This window comes from Mastomys coucha, chromosome X (assembly GCF_008632895.1).
Source record: "Mastomys coucha isolate ucsf_1 chromosome X, UCSF_Mcou_1, whole genome shotgun sequence".
In the NCBI taxonomy this organism is placed as follows: Eukaryota; Metazoa; Chordata; class Mammalia; order Rodentia; family Muridae; genus Mastomys; species Mastomys coucha.
Window position 1 is genome coordinate 70,748,530 of NC_045030.1, and position 12,207 is coordinate 70,760,736.

General features: G+C 38.5%; 1 pseudogene; it reads left to right on the forward strand.

The window, feature by feature from the left end:
- Window positions 1-12,197, forward strand: part of LOC116101706 — a 139,216-nt pseudogene extending 127,019 nt beyond the window's left edge.
- The last annotated feature ends 10 nt before the right edge of the window (window positions 12,198-12,207 follow it).

The window sequence follows — 12,207 nt, forward strand, 5'->3', positions numbered from 1 at the left end:
TCCTTACCCACTGTATATCTCCCCATCTTCTCCTACACCTGACCCTGCCCCACTTTTTCCCTTCCCCTTCTCTCTCCCTCCCGACCCTTCCCTCCCTCTATCTTCTGTGATTATTTCATTCCTCCTTCTAAGAAGGACTGAAACATCCACACTTTGGTCTTCCTTCTTCTTGAGCTTCATGTGGTCTCTGAGTTGTATTGTGGATATTAAGAGCGTTTTACCTAATATCCACTTATAATTGAGTATATAACATGTGTGTTCTTTTGTAACTGTGTTACCTTACTCAGGATGATATTTTCTAGTTCCATCCATTTGCCTGTGAATTTCATGAACTCATTTTTAATAGCTGAGTAGTACTCCATTATGTAAATGTACCACATTCTCTGTACCCATTCCTCTGTTGAAGGACATCTGGATGGTTTCCAGCTTCTAGCTATTATAAATAAGGCTGCTATGAACATAGTGGAGCATGTGTCCTTATTACATGTTGGAACATCTTCTGGGTATATGCCCAGGAATGGTATAGTTGGGTCCTTAGGTAGTACTATTTCCAGTTTTCTGAGGAACCACCAAAATGATTGCCAGATTGGTTGTACCAGTTTGCAATCCCACTGACAATGGAGGAGTATTCCTCTTTCTTCACATCCTTGACAGCATCTGCTGTTATCTGAGTTTTTGATTTTAGCCATTCTGACTGGTGTGAGGTGGAATTGAATCTCAGGGTCATTTCGATTTGCATTTCCCTGATGACTAAGGATGTTGAACATTTCTTTAGGTGCTTCTCAGCCATACTGCTGATGCCAAAACGTGCTTGCTGACAGGAGCCTGATATAGCTGTCTCTTGAGAGGCTCTGCCAGAATCTGACCAATACAGATGTGGATACTTGCTGCCAACCATTGGACTGAGCACAGGGACCCCAATGGAGGAGTTATGGGAAGAACTGAAGGTTCTGAAAGGGTTTTCAACCCCATAGGAAGAACAACAACATCAACCAACCAGACCCCCAGAGCTCCCAAAGAATAAACCACCAACCAAAGAGTACCCATAGCTCCAGCCACATATGTAACTGAGGATGGCCTTATCTGGCATCAATGGGACAGGAGACCCTTGGTCTTGTGTAAGTTCCATGCCTCAGTGTAGGGAAATGCTAGGGTGGTGAGGCAGGAGTGGGTACATGGGTGGGAGAGCACCCTCATAGAAGCAGGGGGAAGAGGATGGGATAGGGGTTTTGTGAAGGAGAAACCAGGAAGGGAGATAACATTTGAAATGTAAATAAATAAAATAACCAATAAAAATTACTCAGCCAGGGTCTGTGATAAACAAGGGCCCCAAAATGGAAATAAAACTCCTGTCCTCAGAATTTGGAGTCTAGGAGAGAAGACATATATAAAACAGGTATTCACTCAACAGATATTTATTGACCATCTACTATGTATAACTAAGCTAAAGATATGCCTGTTAAGATTTTTATTTATACCTATACCCAATGAAGAAGATAGATAATTTAACAAGCAATTATAATGAAGTTATGATTGAAGAACCAGGGAGGGAACGAATCTAACCTAGTTTATGCTATACTCATAGATCAGTGCCTTGCTCAGTCACTATCAAAGAAGCTTCCTCCTGCTTCCTCCTGTAGCAGATAGGAATAAATACAGAAACTCACAGCCAGGCAATATATAAGAAGTGAGAGACTTTGAAAGTTTCAGCCCTACACAGGATGTGTCCATCAATATCCCCACACACACACCAAGGCTCAGGGAACCCTAAGAAAAAAGATGCAAAAAGAGTGTAAGACCCAGAGGGTATGGAGAACACCAAGGAAACAAGGCCCTCTAAATCAACATGATCAACGTTCATATGAACTTAAAGACACTGAGGCAGCATCCACAGGACCTACACATGCTTGAACCAGATATTCTGTGTATATATTATAGCTTAAATTTTAGCGTTTTTATGAGATTCCTGAGTGTTTACACAAGTGAGTCTGATGCTTTTTTCATTAATTAATTAATTTGTTTATTTACTTTACATCCCAAACACAGCCCCCTTCTCTCCTCTCCTCCTAGTTCCACCCTTCCATACTTCCAACCGTGACAATTATAGACTGAACCTCTGGAACTGTAAGCCAGCCCCTGGTAAAACGTTTGCCTTTATAAGAGTTGCCTCAGTCATGGTGTCTCCTCACAGCAATGAAATCCTAACTAAGACAGGTAGTAAATCGGAGATAAACAAAAGGGTAAAAGATAAAAACTTGAAAAATTATTGCTGTCCCCTACCAACAGTCTAAAAGGGAGTGATCAGTTAGTGTGGATGGAGACTCAGACTAATCAAATACAGAGAGAAAGATGTTCTGACTCTACAGTGACTTCAAGCATTTTAGTTTTCTGGAGTGGTCATCCTTGTTGGGGTGGGCTGTCTGATGATGAAACTGCTCTGAGTTATCCCTGCTCTTTGTAAGTAGCACTTCATGCACTCTTCTGTTATTAATCACAATTAAAAAAAAAACTCGTTGATTCACCACACTGGATATTGGTGCAATTTTTACTTTGGTCTCTCATGGGTTCCTTCTCTGGGGTGAGTAGACATGTGCATTGTCTCTCTAGGAAAATTCTGTCGTACAAAATATAAAAATGGCATCAACCAGTGATGTTATCCAGCTGTGAATCCTACAAACTACAAGACTAACCTACTAGACAAGATGTGCCCATTTGTGTGGTAGTGGCACTACTATTTTGGAGATACTGAACAATTGGTTTCTGTAAACCTGGTCAAAAAAGCCATAGCAAAGGAGGTCATAGACCCTAGGAGAGAACTGATTTTATATTAGTTTAGACAAACTGATAAAGCATCAAACTCCCTTTGAAATATTTATGTTTATACTCATAGACAATTAGATAGTGAGCCTTAATCAGAGAAGCCTCTATTGCCAGTGGAAGGAGAGAAATTCAGAATCCTGATTTCACAAGACAATAAGAATAAGTAATGATAAGGGCTCAGCCTTAAATAAGACATGTGTGTAATCCTTGTATGGCACTAGGAACATTTCTGAAGAAGGAAAAATATAAAAATTGGATAATAAGGGAAAGGCTTATCATGTTCTGGATAGGGCACAACTGAAATCATAAACTCACAGCAGGTGAAGACACCTGCACTGAGTCAAAAATGAGCATGTCAACAGTGAAGCATACATGGAGAAAAAGACAAAGGGACCCTATACCTTGCTGCTGAACTATTTGGTACAGATGGATTCAAGAAAAGGGTGATTTGTTGTGTTCAGCCAAGTACCCACTGATTGCCCCACCAATCTTCAATATACAGTCCCAAACCAATTGTCACCAAGAAGAGCCTGTTAAACTAAATGGGACATAAAAACATTCCAAAGTTATAAATTTAGGAAAGGGAACCATAATAAGGATAAGAGGATCACAAAGAGATGGGGAGAGTGGAGATAAATATTAACCACAATTCATTGTATACATGTATGAAATTGTCAAGTAATTAATTTTAAAAAGCTACTGTTGCCCAGTGCAGAAAAGATTCTATTGTTTAGGGTTTGGAGTCGATGCTGTTGGAATACCTAGAGTAGACTGCTCATCTTCACTAGACCTATCTCAAAATTATCACATTGAAATCAGCATAAAATAAGTCTAGTAGTGAATGGAATAAGTAATGTATAAGTGTTCAACCCTAAGTAAGACATGTGCTCCATCCCTGTATGGCACAAGGAACATTTCAGGAGTAGAAAGAACGTAAAGGCAAATGATAGGGAAATGAGCTGCCTTGGTTTTTCTCATATTTCTTCATAAATGAACAAGTGTTAAGATACTACTAAGTTTGTATGTATAGTTTGTATATGTGTGTGTATGTATATACAAACAATACGTACAAACTATATATATATATATACATATATGTATATATATATATATATATATATATATATATATATCCTCAAGGAATTCTAGTAGAGAAATATTGACCCCATATTCAGACAGGAAGAATAATCTGGGTGCAAGTTACTAAGCAGAATATGAATATGTAGGTTCTGAGTGAGAATGTGAAAGGCGAGCATGAAATAAAATGAATTGGAGTAAGAGGATTAGAGGAAGGAGGCTACTGACCCTTCGCAGCTTTCTAAATCACAGAAAGGATCATGCACTGAGTTAAGAGCTACATCATTTAAAATTCTGGCCCTCTGTGGTAAAAAGAAGCAAGTACAATATCTAGCATGTAGGCTGTGTTATACAGCACTTGGAGAGCCTGGAGAAAATGCTCCAGACACTATAGAAAATAGAATTCAGCAATGATGGACACTTGACATTCTTTGGGCCTCTAATAAAAGCTAAGGCCTAGGAACTGACAGAGGAGTTAAGAAAATGATTCCAGCCCTGAGCACTAGTTAGCAGGAAGTATCAACAGCTGCTTAGGCACTACACAACTTTCTACGGGTTTAATATCCTGGTTGATGGTGGATAACAACTGCTAAGCTAACCACCATAGTCCAGCTGTTCCCAGTCTGTGGGTCACAACCCCCCCTGGAGGACATGCAGCTCTTTCACAGGGATCACATATCAGATATTTGCATTATGATTCATAACAGTAGCCAAATTACAATTGTGAAGTATCAACAAAATAATTTTATGCTTGGGGTTCATGACAAATGAGGAATTGTATTAAAGGATCACAGAATTAGGAAGGTTGAGAGCCTCTGTCAGAGTCACTAAATGATTTCTCAGCTTCAGGTGTTTCTTTTTGTCATAATTTCCTTTGGTTACCATGTATGCTAAGGAGTATAGATTACATTCAACACTCCAGGGATGCATTCCTAACAATTTAATTAAAATTCAAGACACAGTTCCTCACTTACATAGCAACATTTATCCTATTCAACAGTTGCATGTGGTTAATGACTTGCTGGGTAATCCAGACACAGCACATTTCATTCACTGCCAACATTTCTGTCAAACAGCGATATCCCAGAATTTGGGCTCTAATACTGCCTAATATTGTGTTTGGAGGCAAGCTATTTTAGCGCCATGATCCTGTCTCCTTATCTGTGAAGGAAAATACTAAGAGAATGTGCTTCACAGATAAGGCTGAGTAGAGTGATGTGGAGAGCATGCTCAGCTAAATACCTGACACGTGGTGGAAATGATAGTCATCTCTCCAAATAAACAAAAATCCTTGGAAGGGCAAAGCCAGCATGCTGCCTCACTGGCAAACTCCCCACAGTCTTCCATGGGGAAATACTTGGCCAATGACAATGACTCATCCTGCTAGGCAAACAGTTGTCTAAGATGTGCCATTGTCCTGTTTTATATCAAGCACAAGGAGAGCCGAATGCCTTCAATTCAGAATCTCTCCCAGAGAAAGAAACCTGGAGTCTGCTGGTAAACTTCGAAAAGTGTCAGATTATTTTAATTTCATAAGGATGAACTTTGAAAACACGAGCAAGGCAAGAAAAAAAAACCAAAACCAAACAAACAAACAAACCAAAACAGCCAGGTTTAAGTTATGTTTGGGGATTTTTAAGTAACAGATAAATTACCTCAGATTAAAACCTGGCCAAGGGAAGAGGTGACCTGACGGGATTGATGAGCTGGGAAGCATTTGTATTCAGACAATGACATTTTCCCAAATGTTTTTAATTAGCACAACCCCAGTTCCATTTGCAAGAGAAAGCCTGAAGCAGACTTTCGAGCTGACATGAATTATTATTGGCAGGCCTAGCAGCATCAACTGGGTCTGGAGTCTATCACCTGTGGTTGACCACAGTATTTTATATCAGGCCCTGATATTCTTCTATCCTCTGCCCCCTCTGACCGGCTTTCGAACTAGCTCTCACCCATGACCTACACTACATGCCCTGCACTTGAGATCACAGCACTTCCCGGCTGCTTGACCCACATCTCCAGCCATGGGTCCAGTACTCATGCTCTTCTCTCTTACAGCTTAACTTCCTTTCTTCAACTCGCACCAAGAAGGCTTTTGGCCTTCATTTCTCCACTGAGACTATCTGAGGTAAGCATGGCCAAGTGCTGTTGCATTTCCTGATTTTCATTTTCTTCAGCTCTTCATCAGTTTTTAGCACAGTTGGTGACACCTTCCTCAAATTTTACTTGTTGTTCATGAGACTGCGCCAGCTCTAGATCCTGATTTTCTGCTCACTTCCTGGGCCTCTCTATTTTCATCAACATTCTTTGCATAACAGTCAGCAAACACATTCACAGTTAGTTCGAGTTGTTACTCTTCTGCCTGAAGACTGCAAAAATATTTTTTTCTGTGTTTATCGTGAAAGACTATTTCCTAAGGTAGGCCAGGAGGACCTGTGATCTGACCATAAGTCCCTCAGATGACTGTACACCCTGCAAATGCCCTTCAGCTGCCCTCCCTGTCTGCTTTTTTCTTCCACATATTCCAAGTTCATTCTCATCTCACAAACACAACCTCCTTTACTGTCTACCTGGACTCATTCTTTTACTTCTCTTCACAAGGCAGGTGATATCTTATTAAGACTGCAAACCCAATGACTGTCCTTTCTTCTGAAAGACAAAAATCTGACCTGATCTGGAAGTAAACTTTTTATAGCCTTTATCTAATTTGATGTTGATTTCCATACATTTTGCTAGTGAAATATTAACATGTTTGACTTTCACACATCATCTCAATCCTTGTTGAGGATGTTGCATAATATAAAATATAATCTTTCTACAATCCTAGAAAACTATGGAATTGTTACTCATATTGGGATTGGTGTCACAGGTTTGAATTATTCCTTAGTTCACATATCAGAAACACAACTTTCTGAAAAGGGAAATGAATTTTCCCAGGTGACATAGCTTTGATGCAAATTCATAGCTCCTATTCCTTTCATCAATGCTATTCCACTTTTCTATGTAAGGTACTAGCACATATCTATGAAATCCTGCAAGAGAAAGTCCTTGGCAATGATTTTTCTCACATAAAAGCAGTCTGAACAAGATCAACTCTTAATTATTAAGCTCAATAGATGCCCAAAAGATGAATTAAATGAGTTACAGTTACAAAATATGTTTTGGGAATAGGGTAGGGCATAAAGAATGATTAGAATATAGAGAAAATATTCTGCATTCTCCTTATTCTGTTAATATCTATATCAGTAGTAGAGAAATCAGAACATTTTAAAAATAACTAATTGTATATACATGGGAATAAGGATGCATAATTTTCAACTCTCAGATGACAGAAAACTGTCATCAGGAGTCAGTCTGAGAAAGCATTTGAGAAAAGATTTGAGTAAAGATGACTTCCACTCAGTGACCATCTCAGTTGAATGTTTGTCTCTCCTTATCTTATTCCACTGTTCTCCTGCTCTCAAAAATGTTCCCACTTTATCCTTATGAACCTCCTATGTCTAAGTATATTTGGCTTGGTCCAGCATCTAAGAAAGAAATTCACTGTCACAGGATTTTCCCTGTCCAATTACATTAATGCAGAGGAGGTCTGTGATTGGACAGGGAAAAGGGAAACAGAGCTAAGAGTTGCAGGGAGAGAAAGAGAGACAGAGAGGTCAGAAGAGGACAGAGAACCAGAATGGAGGGCAACATGGTGTTATCAAAATGTTAGAATAGTTGGGTTAAAGCTTTATCATTATCAATTGGCTCTGAAAGTATTGTATTGGTATCTTGTAAATTGTGATTTTATGGATTCATAAATCTAATTGGTTAACTACAAGGTTAAGAGTCTTCATTCTACTGGGTAATTATGTTTTGAGATGACTGACTGTGGCTGACGTGGGCATGTTGTGGAACTCAGGACCCCTGCCCTAGAGATGGCCCAGTGGGAGCCCTGTGGCCTGTGGGGGGTGGGGGGAGCAGAGAGTTGGTGGGCCAAGAGAATGTGCAAGTGAGATCACCTAGCACAGGGGCAAGAGCTCAGGAGCATGGTCTGACCCCGTGGAGAGTTGGCAGGTTCACTTTTTTAATATTTCCCGCAACAAATCACAAACCAACATTGTCATCAATGGTACAAGTTGGAGGCTTGCAAAAAAGCTGTTGACCTTGGTTACATCCCCCCTCCAAAGGCAGAATGGAAGTGCATATTGCTAAAGGCACCATTGTGCTTTGAGTACAGGAATCAGAGGCCCCAGATCTTGATCTAACTTGAAAGACTAAGGACTAACTTTCACGGTATGAGAAGTCACTGTACAAGCTTCCAAAAGAGAAAAGCAACCAACAACCATAGGCAGTTAGAATGCCTATGGATCACAACAATGAACAACAAAGCATGATAACCCTAAGGGTTCTATAGTGTCATGCACATCTTGGCAGCAATAAACAGCTCTCTAAGTGGCCTCATTCAACATGAAGAAAATCATGCCTGGTACTAGAAAGCTAGCCAACTGCCCTGGGCTAGTGAAGTCATGGGTCTCAGAGGAGACCCTGCAACTACTGATGTACTAAACCAGTATATTCTCTAACTACATTCAAAACATTTGTCATTGTACCCAAGCATAAATGTAGTCTTCATCTTTCATCAAGAAAACATTTTACAACAGATGGAGATCATTGCAGAAAACTACAATCAGTGAAAATGCAGAGTTGCAAGAGTACAGTTCTTAATGGACCTATCTACAAAATAACTCCTGTACCTATGGCTCAGAAGAGGGTTCAGTAAGAGCCAGGGCATCAGGGAGTGTACTGTTAAATTGTGTCTCCTAGAAATGGCAGTAGTGACACCTAGTAACTCTTGCCAACATGACTACTTAAACATTAGCTTAACAAAGACAACAACAATAGACATAGCACAATAGATGGGGTAAAGCCCATGAGGCCTCAATCCTACACAAAGTACAATAGGCATATAAGGAATATTGAAAGTGGAAGAGCACACCAAGTGATTATCCAAATACCAAAGGTCATCTCTGAAATAGATGCAGATAAGTACCATTATACCATTATGCAGACTGAGCAAGTTGCACTTATATATTTAGAAATATATATTTTATAAATGTTTTATATATATATACATATATATATATACATATATATATATATATATATATAGCCATGAATTAAATAATTAAATGAGACAAAAGATGGTAGGGTGCATGGAAAGGTTAGAGGGAGAAAATAAAAGGAAGAAATGATAGAATCATAACCTCAAAAAATGAAAAAATGCAATTAGTCTAAGAAAGCGTGAGTATTACCTTGAAATGTGAGCACTTACTTTATAAACAATCTCCCCAAGGAAAATGTTCAGTTTCAGAAGGTATGTTTATACATGATTCTGTGAAGCATGGTTTTTAGACAAAATACCTGATATAATTAATCTTCTTTTGTTCCAAATTTTCTAGTACTTTAGGGAAAAATAATGCCACAGTACTTAATGTGTTTGTTCCATTAGTGAAGAACTAATCAGAGAATTAAAAGATGACAGTTAAAACAGGGTCATTTGATGCTTCAAAGAAAATATCCAATAATTATTTGATTTTTCTTGATCCAATTGATGAGATTTAAGAAACACTTTGGATGTTAATAATACTAAAGCATATGCCCATGTGAATTTAATTAAATTTTTAACATTAAAATCAATATCTAAGTGAAGGTTTTTTCAAACTAGCAATATAAATAGAAAACAGCTAGATCTCTCTGTGTCACTATAAAAACATTAGTTTAATAAACTTAAGAAACCTGCTGAGCATAAATGTACTTTGATCTGTGGTGCATATTCAATTAATAAAGAAGTAAATGTCTACCCACCAAAATAGCAATAGCACATGTTAAGGATTTGTAAGATAATTGTTGTGTGTGCACACCCAGCATGTGAGTGTAGCTGGTGCCCATGGAGGCAAGAAGCGTGCATCACTTTCCCAGGAGTTGGAATCACAGGCAGTCGTGTGCTTTCATTTTGAGTGCTGACAACAAAAGTGGGGTCTTCTGTAAAAGCAGTGTCTGTTCTTTACTGCTGAACCTTCTGTTTATCCCATACACTTTTAAATTTACAAGTATTTTATCTGTTTCTAATTGTATTTCAAATCGATTGTAAGAAGCTAAGTTCACAAGAAAAGTATTCAAATGCCAATACATGTTTTCTAAATTTGATGGCCATCTTGAACTACATTTTGTGTACTTTTAATCATTTAATAAAAACTTACTTTGAAGCCTACCTAGGAGTCATAAAACTCATATGAAACTCATATTAAATCCTTAAGAATCACTCATCAAATGCATCTTGGTGCATCTTGTTTAAAGTAAGCTAAAATCTTAATCTGAGTCTTAAATGAAGAGACTGACAAACCTTCACCTTGTAAAATGTTTAGTGATTTTTATACAAAATTAATTTTTCAAAAGATACTAATATATGCATTTTCTCTTAAAGGGCTTTTTAAAAATTATTTTATTTATTTACATTTCAAATATTTTCTCCCTTCCAGGTCCTCCTCCATGATTCCCCCACCCCATCCCCTCTCCCTTTCATCTCTAAGAAGGTGCTCCTTCGTCCACCCACCCACCCACCCACTCCACCTCACCCCTCTAGCATCCTTCTTCTCTGTGTCATCAAGCCTCCACAGGACAAAGTACATCTCCTCCCACCGAGGCCAGATAAGGAAGTCCTCTGCTTGTTTAATTGTTTATTACTAATTTTTCAAATATTATAAAAACTACATAGTGATACAATGAGAAATTGTTAATGGAACTCCTAAATTAAGATTCAATATTTTATTTTGCCTGCTTTCTTTTTGTGTGTTCATTTTTATAAACTTTTAAAACGTGAGTTCCAGCCATCATGACACTTTCTATATCAACATTTCCACATTTATCTCTACATCTAAAAATATTTCCTTATTAATCTGTAATACCCTTATCACTCTTAAAATCATTTATGGCTGAAATTTCCTGAATGCTCAGCGAACAGCTGAGGAACACTGAGTACCTGCTCAAGCTGTGTCCTGCTATACTTTCTCTCTGGTACCAGCCTCCTCACTGACAATTAAAATAACGGTGAAAGAAACTACTTACTAGAGTGTATGGAAGGTGTCAAGCCCAGTGTCATCCAGGAAGATGTGAGAAAGCTTATAGGAAGCTAACCTTGAAGCACTACCTTGCTAAGAATTCAGATGAGGGCATAAAATCTAAACAGATTTCTCAAACTGATGACTTTCTTGCTGATTCTAATGCAAAGGGAAAGGGGGTTCTGTGACACAGTAGGTAGGAGAACAAGTACTTCAAGAAGATGGAGCAAGCAGCTTTTGGCTCCTGGATAGACATCCTTGGTATGTTCTTTGGAGGATAAGGAAAGATTCTAAGAGAAAAGAGCATTAAAGTGGTAAAAATGGTATGTGTAGGCTCTCAACAATCATGGAAGACTTACATGATAATGCAATAAGAAGACTGTCTAGACAAAAGAAAGTTATTTGTGACAAATGTGAAGGTGGAAGTGGTAAGAAAGGAGCAGGAGAATTTTGTCAGAAATTCAGAAGTACTGACATGCAAGTAAGGATTCATCAGATGGGACCAGAAATGGCTCAGTAAATTAGGTCTATATACATGGAGTGGCAGAATCATGGAGAACAGATCAGACCTAATGACAGATCTAAAAACTGCAATAGAAGAAAGATAGTCTGGGAGAAGAAGATTTTAGAAGTTCATACTGACAAAGGCATGAAAGACAGCCAGAAGATAACATTCCATGAAAAAGGAGACCACAAATCAGGATTAAAGCCAGGATTATTTCTGTGCTAGATCAAAATGGCCATACTGTTTTACTTGAAGATGAGAAGACCTTTTCATATATAGGAACTTACGGCTGGTTGAAGCATTCTGTGGCTTCCAGGAGCTAATATCTGATATTGAACAGGAAACCATAATCCTCACTCCTAATCCAGGTCGGAATGTCAAGCACAGAGATACAAAATGTGTACACAATGAAAGTATAGCAATATATTGTCAACCACATGAAGAAGGATGCCTAATCATTGAGTCTAAGTTAAGCTTTCCTGAAAAGGTTTTCTTTGTCTGCTGGAAAAACTCCTTGCAGAGAGGAAAGAAGTAGAAGAGCCTAAAGAAATGGATCAGATAGAACTTTGATCCAAATCAGGAAAAATTGTGCCATTATAAAATAAAAACATAAAGATGATGATCACCATCCCAGAGGTGTGTTCTGTGTCAAACCACTTAATGGGGCCAATGAGCGGCACTGGCACTTTTTATGAAGGAGGAAAT